This window comes from Phascolarctos cinereus, unplaced genomic scaffold (genome assembly GCF_003287225.1).
Source record: "Phascolarctos cinereus isolate Bilbo 61053 unplaced genomic scaffold, phaCin_HiC Scaffold_726;HRSCAF=1367, whole genome shotgun sequence".
In the NCBI taxonomy this organism is placed as follows: domain Eukaryota; kingdom Metazoa; phylum Chordata; class Mammalia; order Diprotodontia; family Phascolarctidae; genus Phascolarctos; species Phascolarctos cinereus.
In genome coordinates, this window is record NW_027556098.1 from 164,438,026 (window position 1) to 164,458,987 (window position 20,962).

Genomic DNA, 20,962 nt, shown 5'->3' on the forward strand with positions numbered 1-20,962 from the left:
GGGTATACACCATCATGCACCCATTGTTCTCCATGTCTAAGGAAAGAAAGGAGATTAGATATAGATATAGATATAGATATTGATATAGATATAGATATATAGATATATACATATGCATATATATGTGTATGTATGTATATGTACATATGTATTCTTTCTTCTAGGAAAATGTCAATCAATATAATTTATTGATATTGGTATTGAGAAATTATTACATTTAATACCTCTCATAAGAATTTGACCTTTAAAAATTCTTTAACAGTTGACATACATCTACAAAATTTAGACATTCTCCAGTAGATATATGGGCAAAAGATGTAGACAAACATTTTTCAAAAGAAAAAATACAAACCACCTGACCATCAATTAGATACTTCCTGTATCTATTTGAATACATTTATATTATATTATATTATATATTATATACATTACATATGCGTGTATATGTGTGTGTGTTCTTGTTACTTTCTAGCTCAATCTATTTCCCATTCATAATTTTGTCATAAGCTTCAGTGAAGTCACACATGTCTGCAGAGTAGGGAAAGCAAAAGCAAAATCATTGCTTGCAATTCTACATTTTATTTCATTTAGTACAACAAACATACAGCAACTTAAAACTACATTTTGAAACTCAAATGCAAAATGCTTAACAGCCACAGAACTTCCATTGTATATCTGTTTTCTTTCAATGGGTTGTCCCATTTGTCCAGGAAGTCACTTCTTCAGTTCAGTTTTCCAGATTATATTTGGTATAGAGCTGATCTGTAGAAATAATAGCTAAGGTAAATACATAAAATACAAAAGATAAATGTGGTCATGGGCACTCATGCTGCCTCTGTTTTTCTCTTGAAAGGTCATATGTGTCATTACTTGTGCTGTTAACACTGTCATGTGCAAAACTCTTGTTTCCTTTCAGAGTACTAGTTACCCTTGAGCCTCTATATTGTAGAAGCTACTCTATTGAGGAATTTTCCACACCAAAGGTCTTTGACCTTGCCCAAGGAGGTTTATTCACTGGACATAATTGAACCTTGTAACAGTGCCAGAGCATGGACTGAAAAGATGCTATTGTTTTAAGGGTCCCCTCCATATCTTTCCCTAAATCATCACTTAAAATACCATCAGTAAATGGCCAAATGCTCAGTTCTGGTCATGTTATTTCCCTATTCAAAAACCTTCACTGGTCCTCTAGTAACAATAGATTTAAGAAAAAGAAAAGAAAACTCCGTAATCTGTCATTTAAGGCCTTCCACAATGTGGTTTTAATCTATCTGTTCAATCTTATTTCTCATTGCTTCCTTCAACTGTCCTATGTTACAACCAAATCAGAATATTGAGACCAACTTTCTACTTTCAAGCATACAATTAATAATACTATAGGAGAAATCTTTGTTTTTAAACAAAACAATATGTTGCCATTTTTTTTTGAGGAATCTATATAAATCCCTCCTAGTCCTAAAGATCTATATAAGCTTCCAGTATCAATTTTCTTCCCCCAATGCTCCTCTCCTTTTGTTCTTGAGAGAAAATTTGGGGTGTTATTCTCTATTATTTGCCTAGATTCTTTCTGCAGTTATTCATCATGTACAGGGTCAAAAATTTAAAGGAGAAAGGATCCATAAAGAAATCTAAGGACCAGAGAGATTAAGTGTTTTGCCTAAGGTTACAAAAGTATTGACTGTTTTCTTTACCCAGCTAACTGACTGCTTCCCATGTCACCAATTACTGCTATTTCTTTTTTGTCATAAGTCCTTTAGCGATTCTCTGTTGCTTCTAACAGGGACCCCAGATATGCCTCACATATAATCTATCCCTCCTCCCTAACCATTGTCACATCATCCACTCTGTTGCTACAACCTCTGGAATTCTAGGGATCACAACCCAGGGAAATCTTACCCTGAAGCCTACCTGCTCAGACTGGTAAGTAGGGTGCACAAACTCAGTTTTATTACATACAGCTGGCCCCAGATCAGCCAGAGTGTACTCACTGACTCATCATATGGAACTCTTTACTGTTCAGGCCTTCACAATTTTCATTTAAAAATTATTTTTTGAGTAATTAGCTACTACTGCCAAGATCTTCACCTATGGCATTTCCACCTGGGCATGATGACACCATAGGACCCCTTTGCTCATTCCATACTAGCCTAGCCACCTCACATCCCCTTCCCTTTTGTTTCTTTTTATCTTAGGAAAGCCTTGCCCAATACCATAGGTGGCCAGATATTGGCCTCGTGCCTTAGCACCATCCATTTTCAGGATTATTGATTGAGTAGATGTGTTCTTACACATTCCTTAGCACAGGAATTCTTTTACTTTTTTGTAAAAGTGAAAACTGGTGAAACCTGTGGATCACTTCTCCAAATAATCTTTTATTTATTCATTTGTTTGTTTGTTTAGGATTAAATTTTTCCCCAGTTACATATAAAAATAATTTTTAACATTCATTTTTAAAACTTGAGTTCTGAATTTTCTCCCTTCCTCCCTCTCCAAACCCGTTCATTGAGAAGGCAAGTAATTTGATATAGGTTACACATGTGTAGTCATGTAAAATGTTCCCATAATAGTCATGTTGTAAAAGAAAAAAAAAGAGCAAAAAACCCTTAAGAAAAATTAAGAAAGTAAAAAACATATGCTTCCATCTGTACTGAGACACCATTACTTCTTTCTCTGGGGATGGATGGAATTTTTCATCGTTAAGTCCTTCAAAGTTGTCTTGGATCACTGTTTTGCTAAAAATAGGTAAGTCACTCACAGTTGATCATCTTACAAAATTGCTGTTACTTTGTACACAGTACGTTTCACTTTGCATCAGCTCATGTATGTCTTTCCAGTTTTTCTGAGAGCATCCTGCTCATCATTTCTCATAGTACAATAGTATTTCATCATAATCACATACCACAGTTTGTTCAGCCATTCCCCAATTGACGGGCATCCCCTCAATTTCCACTTCTTTACCACCACAGAAAAGCTGCTATAAATACTTTAGTATATATAGGTTCTTTTCCTTTTTGTTTTTTTAATCTCTTTGGGGGTATAGACATAGTAGCAGTATTTCTAGGTTCAAAAGTTGTGCATGGTTTTATAGCCTTTCAGGGATAGCTCCAAATTGCTCTACAGAATGGTTGAATCAGTTTACAACTTCACCAACAGGGCATTCATGTCTCATTTTTTCCACATGCCCTCCACCATCCATCATTTTCCTTTTCTAACTTTTTAGCCAATCTAATAGATATGAGGCAGTATCTCAGAATTGTTTTAATTTGCATTTCTCCAATCAACAGTGAATAGAGTATTTTTTTTAATGTGGCTATAGATAGCTTTGACGACTTCATCTGAAAACTGTTCATATGTTTTGATCATTTATCAATTGAGGAATGGCTCTTGTTTTTTATAAATTTGATGCAACTCTCTATATGTTTGAGAAATGAGATTTTTATCAGAGAAAATTGCTTCAATTTTTTCCCCACAATTGCTACTGCTAATTGTATTTCCCTCCATCCTATCCCCATTTATTCCATTCTCTGTCTCTCTTCACCCTGTCTCTCCTCAAAAGTATTTTGCTTTTGACTACACCCTCCCTCAATCTGCCCTCCCTTCTATCACACACACACACACATACACCCCCTTTATCTTATCCACTTTCCCTCCTACTTTTCTGTATGGTAAGATAGATTTATATACCCAATTGAGTGTGTAGGTTATTCCTTCTTTGAGCCAATTCTGATGAGTAAGGTTCACTTCCCCATCTTCCCTTCCACTCTAAAAGCTTTTTCTTGCCTCTTTTATATGAGATAATTAACCTTTTATACCCCCCTTTTTCCCTTTCTCCCAGTGCATTCCTCTTTCTCACCCCTTAATTTTATTTTTTTATACATCATCTCTTCATATTCAACTAACACTGTGCCTCTGACTATATAAATATATATATATACATATATATACATGTATACATATATATGTGTGTGTGTATATATATATATATATATGTACACACACACACACACACACACACATACACACTCTTCTATCTGCCTTAATAATGACAAGGTTCCTTTGAGTTACATGTATCATCTTCTCATATATGAATGCAAACAGTTCAACCTTGTTCAGTGCTTTATTATTTCCTTTTCCTGTTTACCTTTTCATGCTTCTTCTTGAGTCTTGTATTTGAAAGTCAAATTTTCTGTTCAGCTCTGGTCTTTTTATTAAGAATGCTTGAAAATCCTCTATTTCATTGAATATCCATTTTTTCCTCTGAAAGATTATACTCAGTTTTGTAGGGTAGGTGATTCTTGGTTGTAATCCTAGCTCCTTTGCCTTCTAGATTATCATATTCCAAGCCCTCCAATCCTTCAATAAAGAAGCTGCTAAATCTCTGTTGTCCTGACTGTGGCTCCATTTTGCTTGAATTGCTTCTTTCTGGCTCCTAGCAATATTTTCTTCTTGAGTTGGAGGCTCTGGAATTTGGCTATAATATTCCTGGGAGTTTTCTTTTTGGCATTTCTTTCAGGAGGTGATCAGTGGATTCTTTCAATTTCTCTTTTACCCTCTGGTTCTAGAACATCAGGGCAGTTTTCTTTGATAATTTCTTGAAAGATAATGTCTAGGCTCTTCTTTCAATCATAGCTTTCAGGTAGTCCAATAATTCTTAAATGATCTCTTCTGGATCTATTTTCCAGGTCAGTTGTTTTTCCAATGAGATATTTCACATTGTCTTCTTTTTTCATTCTTTTGGGTTTTTTTAGTGTTTCTTGATTTCTCACAAAGTCATTAGCTTCCATTCGCTGGATTCTAAGTTTTAAGGAATTATTTTCTTCAGTGAATTTTTGTACCTCCTTTTCCATTTAGCCAATTATACTTTTTAAGAAGTTTTTTTTTCTTCAGTGAATTTTTGTGCTTCTTTTTCCATTTGGCTAATTCTGCTTTTGAAGGCATTCTTCTCCTCATTATCTTTTTGTAACTTTTACCATTTGTCCTAGTCTTTTTTTTAAGGTGCCATTTTCTTCAATATTTTTTGTGTCTCCTTTAACAACTGTTGACTCATTTTTCATGATTTTCTTGTATCACTCTCATTTCTCTTCCCAATTTTTCCTCTACCCTCTTACTTGAGTTTCAAAATCCTTTTTGAGCTCTTCCATGGCCTGAGATCAATTCCTATTTTTCTTAAAGGCTTTGGATGTAGGAGCTTTGACTTTGCTATCTTCTTGCGCATGTGTTTTGATCTTCCTTGTCACCTTAGTAGCTTTCTATGGTCAGATTTTTTTCTGTTGTTTGCTCATTTTTCTAGCCTATTATTTGACTTTTAACTCTTTATTAAAGTAATGTTTTGCTTCCAGGGTGGAGGATGCACTATCCCAAGCTTCGGGAGTTTTGTGCAGCTGTTTTCAGAGATACTTCTAGGGACTTGTAAGTTTTCAGTTCTTCCACAGTGGTATGATGTAAGGAGAGGTGTTTATTCCTCTCCTGGCCTGTGCTCAGGTCTGTGATGGACCACAAGTACTCTTTTCTGCCCTGGAATTGTGAGGATGGTCCCCTGCAAGCTGTGGTGTGCTAGTGCTCCTCCTCACCCTGGGACTTCCAGCCAGTACTGCAACCTGGATCTGAGTATGAGCAAAGCAACAGAGTCCTGCCTCAGTGCTAGCAAAGACACCCCTCTATTCTCCTTCTGATCAGCTGTTTGACCTTCTTGCCACAGGTGGTCTGAGAGCTCCAAAAGCAACCACTGTCTCTGCTGATTCAGTGGCTCTTGAGGCCTACTCATGGTTTGCTAGTGCCAGGACTGTGCTGACCAGCCTGCACTGGACTGTGCTCCACTCTCACACATACAGGACAGAGGTTTCCTGCTGATCTTCTAAATTATCATTGGCTTGGAGGTCTGGAAACTGATTCTGGAAACTGCTGCCAGTGATTCAGATGACCCAACGCCTGCTCCTGGTTTGCTGGGGCCTAAGGCTAAGCAGCCTGCACTGGACTGTGCTCCTCTCTCACCCTGATGCAACAGACCTTTTGTGCCAACCTTCCAAGTTGCCTTGGGCTGGAAAATTGTTTAGCTCCATCTTTTTGTGGGTTCTGCTGCTCTAGAATTTGTTTAGAGTCATTATGTAAAGGTGTTCAGAGGGAGTTGGGGTACAGCTCAGGCAAGTTCCATGACTCCACCACCTTGGTTCTGCCTCTTCCTCCAAATAATCTTTTTAAATAAATAATATTGAAATAGTTCCTAAAATTTAAAAACTCCAGGTTCAGAATCTTTGCCAGAAAGAATTGTCTATATACTGGTTTCCTTTACTTCCTTATTACCCACTCATTCTCTTCTCAAGTCCTTTTATTCAAGTTTTTAACCCTATAACTTAACAGAAAATTCACTCTTTTTCAAGGTTGGCAGGGATCTTTTTGCTGCTACATTCAATATTTTTTCACTGTTCTCATCCTCCTCAAGGTCTTTTAAGCTTTTGACCCTACTGACCACCTGATTCTCACCCATACTGTTCTCTCCCTTGGCTCCTGCTTTCTCCTCAGACTCTTACCTGTCTGAATGCTGTCAGCCTCCTCTGCTGATTCATTTTCCTTTTCGTTTCCTAAGCAAAACCCTCTTTTCTTCACTTGCTCAGTTATCACTCTTTGTGATCTCATTAATTCCTATGGGTTCATGTAGACGATTGATTTATTCAATATTTTTCTCTCTCTCCTCAACTCCAGGTCTATATTACCAACTATCTGCCATAGATCTTTCTTTGCATGTCCCACCCATCAGATTCTCAAACCCAACATGTCCAAAATAGATCTCTTTATTTCCCCCCTAAATCATCCTCTCTTTCAAACTTTGTTATCTGTCACTGGGTCTACTGTTCCCCAAGTCACCCAATTTTATTCTTGGCATATTATTTTTTTTATTTTTATTTTGAGGCACTTGGGGTTAAGTGACTTGCCCACGGTCACACAGCTAGTAAGTGTCAAGTATTTGGTCTGACATCAGATTTCAACTCAGGTCCTCCTGACTTCAGGGCTGATGGTCTATCCACTGTACCACTTAGCTGCCTCTTGGCATGTTATTCAAAACCCTCTACAATCTGGTTCCAACCTATTTTTTTTTCAGGCTTATCTCTCATTAACCCCTTCTTGTACTATAGTCCAGTCAAATTGGACAAACAGCCTTTCATAATTTTGATATTCTGTCCATATGCATTTTCCCATGCTATGCCCTATTCCTAGAATCACTTCCTCCTCATCTTCTCAGGATCTTTATTATCCTTGAAGGTTCAATCCAGTTATAACCTTTCTCTGAAGCCCCCCTTAACTCTACCCAACTCCCAATTGGTAATGCTTCTTCCCTCCTTAAATTACCTTGTATTTGTGGAAACTTTTATTTTTTTATTGCTACAACATAAGGATGATTATCAGAAATGTGCAGATACCCCTGGACAAAGTTCCCCCCCATAAAGTAGACTCTCCTAATTATCATATTTAGAGGTGTGTGGAGCCAGCTCTAACTGTCTAGAACCATTGATAATTTTCAGAATAAGGATATAAACCACAGAGATGAACAATCCTAGACTTAAGAAAGTGTTGACAATGCAGATTTAACTTAATAGTGTACATATACATTTTTGCACATCCCTAACTGTCCTATAAAGAATGCTTGAGCTCAGCAGGAGAGAGGTAGGAGACACAGGGAATGAAGTCATCACCACATTGGAGAGCTAGAGAATAGAGACTGCTGCGCTGTTGATGATGATGATGATGAAAATAATTGGCATTTATATGTGCTTTAAGATTTATAAAGTACTTTGCATCCATTATATCCTTTAAGCCTCACAACACTCCCAGAGACCAGTCCCAGGAGGCTGTGTGCCCAAACCCCTTCATATAAGTACAAGGTTTTTGCCCTGACCCTTGAGACATTTGGAAGCTACCACTGAGTTGTAGCAAAGTTGTAACATGAATAAAACAAGACTAGAATATATTAATTCTATCATGAGTGTGAAGCTAATAGTGATATTTGCAATGCATTTCAGAAGAAACTGTTTCATTTTTAACACTGAATTCCTTAAATCTAGCACCATATCTTACACTCAGTTGGAACTCAATAATTGAGTTGAGTTGAACTAAATCACTCTTTTTTATTATGATACCTAGATTTTTTTAAATTTCTTATTGCTTTGTATAAAAGCTATACTAAAATTAGTGATTAGTTCTTATAAGCAATACCATGTTGTGGTCATACACACGCATTATGATTTACACATATGGAGTCTCTTTTTTTCCCCCCAGATTTACTGAAAGTTCTTTTGCAAAAAGTGAAATGCTTATCTTCTTCAGTCTTTTTCTGATGTTTCAGAATTTGTTTCTTGGAAGTCCATCAATTGTGTTCAGGTTTGTGTCCTTAAATGTGTCCATTTAAAGTTATTTTCTACATTTACCTCACAGTGACTACTTAATATCATCTATATTTTGCAAATGGGAACATCCACAGTAGACTTCTTTTTTTTAACTATTATTTTCTTCTCGGAAATAGTTTCAGCTCTGAAAAAAGAAAGATAAAGCCAGCAAAGCACTTGTCATTTTTTGAAAGTGCTGCAGTAGGTTCTTTCCAGCATTTAGAAAAGGGACTGTATATTTATTATTTGATTTATTTTACTGTCTCTGCTAGAACATTTTGTTTTGTGTATTTTAAACAGAGAATGAAATTACTTGATAAATAGTATCCATCAAAACAACCTGGAAGCCACTTAAGATGTTGGTACTTAAATGCAGTCAAGATAGTTTTCGCATCCAAGTACTTCTGAGTGCTTCGGTGGCTAAACAGATGACAGGGGAAATAAGAAGAAGAAACATGAAAGGGAATTGAATTGGATATTTGATGTTAAATATTTTTTCTATACCAAAAATAATTGACATCCCAGATAGAATGGCTTTGCATTTCATGGTAATGGATTATATCATTTGGTCCAGTTGTTAATGTTTAATGTACTGCAGCAGAACTGTTACAGATAATGCTGAATCACAGTCCTGTTACATAAAGGCCAAATTTCAGATGTGAGTTAGATTGACTCACAGTGCATTCCACACAGTAGGCACTTAATAAATGCTCATTTATTTGTTTGAATTTTGTCCAAGATATTTAAATTAGCATAACCCCATATGGGCATCCCAACTTGCATTTATTAAAATTTCTGTTATAACCTGTATTTATGAACTCTCCCAATGGACCAGATCTCATTCAAGGAGCAGAGAAAAAAAAAAACAGGCTGAGAAGTACAAGAAAAACTATTTAATACTAACTTTTATAAATACAAGTAGGTTTTCTGATGTCTGACAGTTCCACTGCCTGCATCTTAAGGAATAATCTGAATAAGAAGACCTGGGCTTGAATCTTAGCTATTCTTTTTATTACCTGTGTGAGTTTAGACAAATCACTTAAATCCACTGGTCCAGTTTTCTCAGCTAAAATGGACTATATCATCTCTAAGGATCCTTTCAGGCTCAAAAAAAAAACCATTTTAGTCTATGATTTTATGTATTCTTCTCAGTTATTATTTTTCTGTCTCAAAGCCTATCAGGTAGAAATGCACACGGGATAGAACTTCATCTTTGCCTCATGACACAAATGTTTCTTGCTAGCTTTCTATGGGAATTCTTTTATTTTTGCTGACAGAAGATTGATGAAGGCATGTGGATGGCAGTCACATAATGCATCATGACAAATCTTGAACACCAAATAGGGCTAGTTAAGAAGAGGAGAAGAGAAGAGCATGTTCTTTAGTCTAGAAAGTTCCTTGAAGATCATCTATTCCAATCTCTCACTTTACAGATAAGTAAACTGAAGCATAGGAGTTAGAATCATCTGGCCAAAGCCATTTAGTTTAATAAGAAGTAGAATCAGAATTTTGATCCATATTGTCCAATGCCAAATACAGTACTATTCCCACTCTACCATCTTGCTTCTATTGAAACAACAGGAGAATTTAAGGAGGTGGAATAGAATTATCCAACTTGAAATTTGGCCAGAAAATAAGGCCTAACACACACCCACACCTCCTCCTTCAGCAATATGTTCCATTCTATTTTAAATGACCACACATGGTTGGGTCCTCAGTTTCATAGCTCAATGCAGATAAGAGAAGTGTGGGGCTAGAGCCCCAAATTCTAACCCCAGCTCTGTTGTTGCTACTGCTACTTACCTTTGTTTTTGTTTAGATTTCTTCTCATTAACATTTTTATGTAGGTTTGTAGAAATAATTTCAAATGATTATAAAGCATTTGGTAAATACACAGTGCTATTAGCATGATAAATCAATATTGTAATAATAAGTATGTGTGATTACAAAAACAGCATGCTTACTATAGGAATATGAAGAAAGCATGGGGAGAGAAAGAAGAGTGTTACCTTTGGAGCAGAAGAGATGCTAAAGTAAGACAGAACCAAAGCAGACTTTTTCCATGGATTTTCTACTTTCAAATGCTGCCAATAGGTTTACTCCATTCTGTGCCAGATTAACATACCTTCGGGGAATGGTTAATTTCCCATTTTCCAACCTATGTGAAACATTCCTTTTGACAAGGTATAAACCAGCTGCCTTGAAAGGCAGCCTGAGTTGCTAAAGATACTGACAGTTGTATTTCTTCCCAGCATGGGAAGACAGGAAGCCAATGGGAGATCAGGACTGGAGTACAGAGATTATACCACCATACACACACACACACACACACACACACACACACACACACACACACACACACACACCACACAGTAGTAGCTTTAAGCATCTCCTGAGCATAAGCTTTTAAGCATTCTCCTCAAAGAAAAAGATAGCAGAGCTTTCTCTCAACACATGGAAGTGATATCTATAGGAGGGGACAAGTGGCAATGTATAAAACTATCCTCTCTCTCTCTCTCTCTCTCTTTCCCTATTTGAGATGAGTACAACCAACACCCATTGTAGCACAAGGACAAAGCTCATCTCAAAGCAAAGTGACTTTTCCTAGGACAGGGATTAAATGCTAATCCCCTAGTCTATTGTTAGTGAGTTTTTGTTCTCTGAGGGCATAGTTACAAACTACATTTCCAAGGGCATAATGTCCATGAATTTCGGGCCTTTTAAATCTGCCCCATCAGACTAAGAGCCTAATGTAGCATCCTTTAGGGTGTATCTTCTGTGTTCATCATTCTTCTCCTGCTCACTCCGTCTGCTTCCCCAACCCATTCTATTTGGAAAGACATGGCATGTGAGAGAAATAATGGGGTACTTTATTAACACATTGCTATGCCCATAGGCATTGTAATGGGAACTCAGTACCCAGGAAGAAGCTTTCTGCTAGTCTAAGAGACATTCCAGATTTCCCTAGGTACCAGGGACCTTGGACTTCACCTGGGACAGGCTACCCAAAAAATGATGATATAAACATAAAGCCATTATCAACAGCTGCAGTAAAGGCCATACATACTGTACTGGAAGGGGGAAGGAAGGGGGGCAAATTACTCTCTGACTGCTGAGGATGAGAACTAAAGAGTTGTGGGCAGATGGAGGTGAAGTATGAGTAGAGAACAGTAGAATGGCATGAATGCCAATACAACCTTGAGGCACACTAAAAGTAAGCCAAAGTGGTTCCTATCACATACCCCATCCAGGTGCCATCTACCCATTAAATGCCTGATGATCATTCATGTCCCTTTTCCATTCTATTTGAGTGGCAAAGGAGTTTTGGAAGCTTCATATTTTCCTAAACTTTTACTTTCATTCTTAGGCATATGATCATCTTTTAATAAAATGTCTTGATCAACAAGTCCAAACATTTTTCTGTGTTTATTCAGTGTATGGAGAGAGATAAGTAAAAAGAGGACTTTCCCCTTTCAAAGATGGAAGTCATTTTTGTTCAGTGAAGCAGGGCTGGGGGAAGAGCTGCCTAAAGAGAGTCTAGGCACGAATGAGCTTTACAGCAGTACCAGAGATCCACTGTGCATTACCCCTGAAGATCATGACTCAAGGGAAAACAAATCAAAAACCTATTCATCTTGGATCTCCTTTCTGCTTGTTGCCTGGAGATTTTAAAGAAAAGTGGAGAGTGGGGAGCAAGGACTTAGCAATTACACAGTGGGACAGGTGAAGACCTTCAACAGAGCAAATTTACTTGCTAGTGCTTAGAGTTCTCTGCATCTAATCCTGGAGAGCCTTGAGCTCACTCATCAACTCCCTAGGGGTTGCACAATTTAAAAACAGTAATAAGATTGGAGCTGATACTAGAAGCTGATACTTACATAGCTTAAGTTTTACATCATGATTTCATATGTTATCTCAATTGATACTACTCCATGGGATAGATTATACTCGTTCGACAGATGAAGAAACCAAGGCTGAGAGAGGTTAAATAATTTACCCAGTGTCACATAGCGTGCAAGTATCTAGTCCTACTTTATATCCACTATGTCCTATTGCTCCCATCCACAACACTGACACTGTTTTGTCCACGTTAGTGATCATTACCATATACTCTATACAGGTATACAATGTTATTAGTGGTTGCTTAGGTAATGACTTATGGAGATAGTAGGTCTGTCTCTGGTAGGGAGCACAGAGTAATAGAGGGAAGAGAAAGAAGTACTTCTAATATGTAGGTATTACCAAGGGCTGAACCTATCATTTTAAAATAGAATGTTAGACCATATTTTGGTAGAAAGAATTGTGGATTTGGAATCAGGTAACCTGACCTTGTAATCCTAATTCTGTAATGTATCACTTACTAGCTATATAATCTCTCAACTACACTTTCCACATCTATAAAAGAAGCTTAAATGCTCAACACTTGCATTACCTGCCTGCAAAAAGTCAATGTGAAGAAAGTTCTTGAAAAATTCTAAAGCATTATATGAAAGCAAGTTATCACATTATACACTCCACTTTCCTATCCTTCAGGTATATCAGATATGACTGCCCCTCTCATTTCCATACATGTTCTTCAGATTACATTATTTTCCTTTTCAAGAATACCACTGATTTTGTTTTGTAAAACTTTATTTTGATTTTGCCTGCAGAAAAACAAAAAGGTTCTGGAAAAAATATGCAGTGTGAATCCTATCCTTTTCTATCCAATCCCAAGGATGGTCCAGCTTCCAGATGGACCATTTCTTGGGTACTAGTAAATGAAGCCAGACTTGTATGCTGACAGATGTGTGGAATTAATATGGAAAGTTGGTTCATTTTTTTCACTTGTTAAATTTCTGTAATTCCCATAGGTTGTCATCAACAGGATAATGGGAACATGGCAAAATCTCTGACCTCCAGAAATTTAGCTTCTGAAGATGAAAATAACAATGTACAAGTCTTCAGCTCCTCTTTGGCATAAATGCTTGAAACTGGTATGGACATTTTTAGATCAATCTTTGTCTCCAGTGCCAAATTACAGCAAAAATTGCTTTAATTAGTTTCTCTAAAGAAAATAATTATTCTAAATTTGGTTTTCAAAGTGGATATTCATTTTGAAGGGGCTAATTACTGCTGTGGAGTATTCCAGATGATCTCAACATAGGTCTTGGGTGAAAATATTACAGTTTCAAGAAACAATGGCAACATCATGCAAGGTATAAAGGCAAGATTTCAATAGGAAGATGATAGATCTGGGGTACCTTATTTTAGCATGCGTTGGTTCTGAATATTGTTTATCATGTATTATTTATATTAATCCTTGCATGTTTGAAATAATGAGTTTGCTTTTAAGGATATCTAATTTACGTACAAATAGAGAATGAATTATCCATCACAAGACCAATAAAAATGATGTTTTTGAAGCTGAAGTAAGTACTATGGTATCATCTTTGTTTTACCTTTAAATAGCACATAAATCTACTTTCATCATTACTTGGTTATATTACATTCCTTTCTTTATTTATCAATTGATTTATTATTACTGTTACAGATTTATAGCTGGAAAATTTTCACAAGTTTTTTTTGTCATCAGAGATGGGGACAAATGCAAAAGATAAAGGTCATAAACCCTAGTCCTTGATGCCAGTTATGAAGGTTTTATTTCCCTCTCCACTTAATGTAATTTTAATTTCAACAAATGCTTATGTGACACCTATGTGCATAGCACTGTGCCGCCTGCTGGGGAAAGACAGTTCAAGGATCTTTAATTTCCACTATTTTCCTCTCTTACTTATTGCATGTCTTCAAGAGCTGCTACAGTTGAAAAAATCTATCACCTTGTGGACAACCTGCTGATGCATCTTGCTAAGCTTAATTAGCTTAGTTTACAAACAGGGAGGCTCACAGTGTATCACCAGGCCCATACCCAAAGCCTTTCCAGCTTGGCAGGACCCACCATAGCTTGTACTCTGCTGACACACTCTACTAACTCAGTGTCATCTGATGTCAGGTTGAAGTATCAGAGCAGGACTTTGCTAGGGACCATAGAAAAACTAAGATTCAATAATTGCCTAGACTCTAATCTCCTAGATTTCACAATCCTGTAGAAAATATAAACATCATATATTTGGAAACACAGTGATAGCAGTGGGGAAAAAAACCCTGGAATCAGTACAATGAATGTGATGAGACATTGCTACCATCTTCAGACAGGGCTATAACCAATGAAATCACATTTAATAAGGATAAATGTAAAGTTCTGTACATGGGTCCAAAAATCCAACTATAAAAGTATAAGCCCCCTGCGTTGTAGTAAGAAAGCAGTTCCTGCAAAAAGGTGGCTTCCCCTGGAATTCAGGGTCAACACGAGTCAATAGTATGATGAAGTAACCAAAGAACCTTAATCAGAGTTATTTAACCTCTATGAGTTTCAATCCATCAGTCAATAAACTTTAGTTTGCTCATCTATAAAATGCAGAGGTTGGTCTAGATGACCCCCAAGTCCCATGAACTGAATGATTATATCCAATGACTTATGATCACGTGCTACTCCTCTAGGAAATAAACAGCCAATATAATTCAAATAGACAGCTTGTGATTTTATCTCAAATACAATTTAATCATTACTTATTCCTCTAATTCTAATGTGTGCTATATGTGGGCTCTGCAGGTACAAAAAACACAGGCTTAAAAAGATACTTCACAAACATCCTCCTTCACTACAATGGCAACACAGTGACCCAAAGCCCAGACTGCAACACTACTGGTGACACAGCAGCACTGGGCCTCCTATCCTCAACTAGTACCTCACCTATACTCATTGCATTCAATATTTTAAATGTACTTTAGTTTCTTTGATAAAGGTCTTATTTCTTCAATATATAGAGAAATAGAAGAAGAAATCTAAGTTGTCAAGTCATAGGAAAAATGTTCAAAATCACTAATAATTGGAGAAATGAAAATTTCTCTGAGGTACCACCACAGAAAATGACACACTGGAAGGAATTAGGGAAAATAGATTCACTAATACATTGTTGGTAGAGTGGTAAAGTAGGCCAACTATTCTGGAGAATGGCTTGGAACTATGTCAAAAGGGCTATAAAACTGCATACCTTTTGACCCAGTAATACTGCTACTAGGTCTATACCACAAAGAGATCAAAGAAAAAGGAATAGGACTCATAAATATAAAAATATTTATAAAACCTGGGAAGACTGATTAAAATTGATGTGAAGTGAAGTGAGCAGAACCAAAAGAACAACATACATAGTAACAGCAATATTGTAAAGATAGTTAACTATGAAAGACTTAGATACTCTGATCAATATAATGATCCAACATTCCTAAGAATTCCTAAGAACTCATGCTGAAAAAGCTACCTACTTCCAGGTAGAGAATTTATGGACTAAGAGTGCAGATTGAAGCATATTTTCCTTTATTTTTTTCTTTATTTTTTTCATAACATAGCTAATGTGGAAATATCTTGCATGACTTTATATGTGTAATAGATATTGCATTTCTTGCCTTCCAAATGGGAGAGGGAAGAGTAGAGGGAGGGAGAGAATGTGGAACTGAAAAATAAGATTTTCCTGTAGCCTTGTGCCATAGCAGGTTATAAGTGGAATGTTCAATGGGCTCTGAATGGCACTCGATATCCTCTCTTCCACTCTGTTGCATCCTAAGACTTTATTCCTCCTACTTTATTGGCACATAGGACACAACTAGCACAATGATACTCATAAAATCAGTCTTAGTGATTTGGGTAGTTTGGATCTTTGGGGCTGTTAAGCTTTACAACATCTCTGACATATGTCCCTCTTATTTCCACTCACATAGCCACAACCATAGTCCAAATCCACATTATGTCTCATTTGGTCTATTGCAGTATGCAATACTGCCTCAAGCTTCTCCTCCCTCCAATCCTTCCTCAACTTAGCTGCCAAGGTGATATTTCTATGTTGTAGGTCTGACCATATCATCCCCCTGGCTCAGCATATTTCACTGGCTCCCTGTTAACTCCAGGATCAAATATGAATTGTTCTGTTTGGCTTTTAAAGCTCTTCATAACCCGGGCCTTTATAACCTTTATATTCTTCTCATAGTGTACTCCCGTCTACAAACTCTACAATCCACCAATCCTGGCCAGTTTGCAGCTCTTCAAATCACTACTCCATCTCTGAAATGTCTTGGCCCCTCACTCCTTCTTCTTATTTTCCCTGGCTCCCTTTAAGACTCAGCTTCAGTCCCATCTTCTTCAGGAGGCCTTTCCCAGTCCCTTCACCCCTCCTTTTCACAGCTACTTGCCCGGATTCCTTCCATATACTTTGCATATCTGTTGTATGTATTAGCTGTTTCCACATTGTCTTCTCTATTAGAATGTATGATCCTTGCAAGTGGGGACCGTTTTTATTTTTCTTTGCATCCTCAGTGCTAAGAATAAAGCCCGGCACATGGTAAGTACTTAAGAAGTGCTTGTTGAGTTGACTAATTAATGGATTCATGTAGTTTTCCAAATCGCTTTTCACATTGATGTTTAAAGACCACATTTTGTTATGGCTTGAGCTCCTGGTAGGTGCTTTCATTCCTTACAAGTCAGACATAGGGTCCCTGTGTTTGATACCGATTTGCAATGTGCTATTTTACATTATTGGTGACAATTCAGATTGGCATCTCAGAGCTACTGTTTCTAAGGAATATACACTCATAGTCACATACAAAAAGTTGTGTCTGTTGACCTCTTTGCAGAGTGAACACATTGTTAGAGTCTATCAGTCATGTGAGAAAAGCTAGGGTTTTCATCAGCAAGACAAACTAGTACTTGCTCTCTGAATTCAACTTAATTCAACTGAATTCAACAGGAACTATTCTTCTTTCAGTAAACCACGCCAAGTCATTTCAGCAAACATGTATTGAGCACCTAATATCTGCAAAACACAGAGCTAGGCACTGGGGATACAAAGACCAAACGAAAAAGAAAAATCTTCTTCCTTAAGGAGCTTTTTATGTTACAGATGGACAAAAAGTAGAAAAATTGGCATTCTTCTTTTGGAGGGGATTAGGAAAGGAGGCAAGACTGTGGTTCTTGCATGGCTACAAACCAGACCATTCTATGTGGCTTCCAAACCTCTAAATCCAGTGTGCGCAGTGTGTGTGTGTGTGGGTGAGTGTGTTTAGCTGCACTATAACTCCCTTTCATCCCTAAGAAGACACACTGGGGAAGCTATGATCATAAAAAGAAGATAGTCCACAGGTAAACAGTTCAGGAACACTAAGTGTTAAAGCTATAAAATAAAATGACAAATTCTACCACAAGGGCTTCAGACATAAACCAAAAGGCATTATTTAGTGATCCACAATGCCGCATGATCATGCGTCTGCCTGCAATCCCACCCATACAAGCATTTTAATCATCTTATCAGCACCCATGAGAACCATCTTCAAACAGGAAGGACAACTAGGTCGGCAGTTCTGCAGTGTCCCTCGGAGTTAGTGACTCTTTCTCTGGACGAGTAATACAAACTTGGTGTATAGCCAAAATATGCTTGAAAACAAATTAATCACATCATTGATTAAGAAGTATAATTGATTATAAGATTTTTAACACTCCAAAACATGCCACTTGAGTCCCTTCCTCTGCACCCACTGTCACATAATTACTCTACAGAAGTTTCTTGATTTGCCTGTGAATTCAGGGAATAGAAATAAATGAAGTGGAAATAGATAGATGGCTACGATGAGTGAGGAGGTCAGTTGTACTGACTGGCTCTGCACTTTGCAAGCACACAACTGGGAGGTAGTAGCTTTTATAAAGAAATAATTATCACACGAAGAGAAAAAATACGAATTTTCAAAACTGTGAGAATGGAAATAATACTAAATTCAATTTTAATGAATACCATCTAGGTGGTCTTCCTGTTTTCTTTTATTTTGTTTCAGATTTCCCTCTGGAGAATTCTTTCCTAAGTTAAATTATTCCTTGAGATCTACAAGTATGTTACCCTGTCCCCACCCCCACCCCTCACATTGGATTACAACGTTTCAGAAGTTTAAGAACAGTTTGAAAATATGAAAAACATCTTAAGAGCCAAAGTAATTCAGTCTTCCAAAAGAAGATATTTCAAAACTGGGGCCTAATTTATCAGCCCCTAAGTTAATAGATATCTGGTCTAAGGGCATATTAGGCATGAAGGAAGTGGCAGATTCCTAAAATAAAGGACAGGTGGTCCTTTTATTCCTAGCAGTGGAGAAATAAACAGAATGTTTTCTCTAAATGATGTTGCCTCACACTGTAAATATATAAAAACTCACATATCATAACCACTTTATCCTCTAGCTTTTGTATCTTTTTTTTTACTGAAAAGTGTTAGTCTGCTCTTTATTTGGCTTTGACTGCAGCCCCTTATTTTTATCCCTATTTATATTTACTTATATCATTTGTTTTGAAGTGCTTCTAGGGCTCAGAAACCAAAGAGGAGTCACAGTTTCCTGTGGATGGCAATGTCATTTACACTTTTTTTTAATGTTGGCAGCAGTGGAAATGCACAAAAAGGGCAGCTTTTCAGAAATATCAATGAACCTAGTAACTTTAGACATTTAAGTTAATAAGACTGTAAACTGGAACAGTCGCCCAGGCTAGAAATGAAATGACAACAGTGATCTAGTTTTATGCTTCAGAACATACACTTATTAATATCTGAATTTAAAAGGAAGGCCCCTCTTTTTTCTCTCTGGCACGTTAATATGCAATGTGGAATGTCAAAACCAGGCATATTCATTCCATGGCATTTATGTCTTTCTCTGAAATGTTTGGCAGTAGCAAGTGTCAGAGGCAGGACACTGAGATAGCATGTTCCTACAATCTATACAAAGAATCAGGATTTCATGCCTCAAAAAGCTAGACAGCATTAGGTGGCATGGTCTGGTGAAGAGACCACTGAACCAGAAACCAGTATTCTACCTGAATTCTACCCTGAGCTGGTTCCTCAGACTTACTGTGTCACTTGAGGCAGGGCATTGCATATCTCTATCTGTTCTTTAGTTTCTCCATCTGAGAAGCAGATAATAGCAACCACCCCACCCCCGACCCTCCATCTTCTGGATGAAATAAATTATGTCTGTAAATTGTATTTATTGTTGGGTTTGTTTAGGACAAAGAATATGTAAGCTTAAGGTACAGAACTCTGCTGGAATTTGGGAATGGCATTACCCACTGTCTGTTTTCTACTCCTTTATGAATCATCATAAACTTCCCTGCTCCATCCGCAGCTGAAAGTGTTCTCTCACGCCATTGTTTTTTCTACATTTCTCTTTTACCACTAAAGCCTTCTATATTCATGAATGTAATATTCCCTGCCCTTCCCCACACCACAAGTAGGATCAGAAAATCAGTAGCTCTGAACTGAAAAGAGCCTCAAAGATTATCTAGTCACACCCACTCATTTTGCAGGTAAAAGAGCTGAAAACCAAAAAGGATAAGTAACTTACCCAAGGTCATATGGATGATAAATAGCAGAGGTAGAATCCAAAATCGCCTATCTAAATTCAAAATCCATCTTGAAGAATGTTAAGTTCCTTACAGGTAGAGACTATGACATATTTCATTTTTGTTTCTTCGGTGACCTGCAGATACCAGATGCTTGAGTGAACTTTAATTATGAATTTTTGTATCTTAAGTCATGAATTGAAAACCACACCCAGGACAAGTAGGAGAAAGAAAAGTTCTCCTCAATAAAGAGAACAAGAAGGAATGGGACAGAAATCCCAGAAAACCAGCCAGTGCTTAAAGAGGTCACCTCATAGCATATGTAAGGGGAGGTAGAGAAAGGGAAAAAGAGGAGGACTGCCATAGTTACAGGAAGGAGGAGGCAGAATTGGTGGGAGGTGTCATAGTGATCATCTCAATACTCTTTTCAATGGTAGAGCATCACAGCCAAGGCAAGGGATTGATGGAGATTGTATCAGAGATATGGAAGACCATGATGTAGGCAGATGGTGAACCAGTGGAGGAGAAACTGTGGCCCTCTAAATATTATCACCCTAGGAAAAACTCAAGTTGTCCTATCTTATTCACAGCTCTGATGCTTAGTGGATATTTATTTATTAGATTAAATGGAGAAGACCTTTGCTGCTCTTCTAACATACCTGGCTGCTTTCTATTGCAGGTCTCAAATTTTGATTCAGACAGATGAAGTATTAGATTTTGAGACTAGATCCATAAGAGAAAATCATCACAACATCCCAGTGTCATAGGGTTATCACATTGCTATGCTAACCATTTCAAAATCTTGCCAAGCTTCTAATATAGTATAGATCCTAATATCTAACTGGAAATAACAACATTCTTCTCCATTCTTCAGATCTAGTATAGGAAAGGAAATCGTTCTTCTTTTTTTGTTTGCCTAATTCAGTTTGCATTCACTCAAAAAAACTGCTATTCCTTAAGACTGGATCAGGGTCTTCTTTTAATGCTGTTGGTGTTCAACAAATAATTAATCATTAGATGGAGATGCCTTAGTTGCTAGGAGGCAAGCCACCAGGCACAAACTGCAGTAGTGGATAAGCTCAAGAAAATAACTACATGATGTAAAATAATGGTATTAATA

The 20,962-nt window shown here is 37.2% G+C and overlaps 1 long non-coding RNA gene across 2 annotated transcripts in view; it reads right to left on the bottom strand.

Annotated features, from left to right (window-relative positions):
• Positions 1–563: 563 nt before the first annotated feature.
• Positions 564–20,962, bottom strand: part of LOC144454330 (uncharacterized) — a 76,769-nt gene continuing 56,370 nt past the window's right edge. For both annotated transcript variants that reach the window (XR_013482719.1, XR_013482720.1), the window contains 2 exons: positions 19,845–19,979; positions 564–762 (listed from right to left, as the gene is read on the bottom strand). This is a non-coding gene — a long non-coding RNA (uncharacterized LOC144454330). The remainder of the gene's footprint in view (positions 763–19,844; positions 19,980–20,962) is intronic.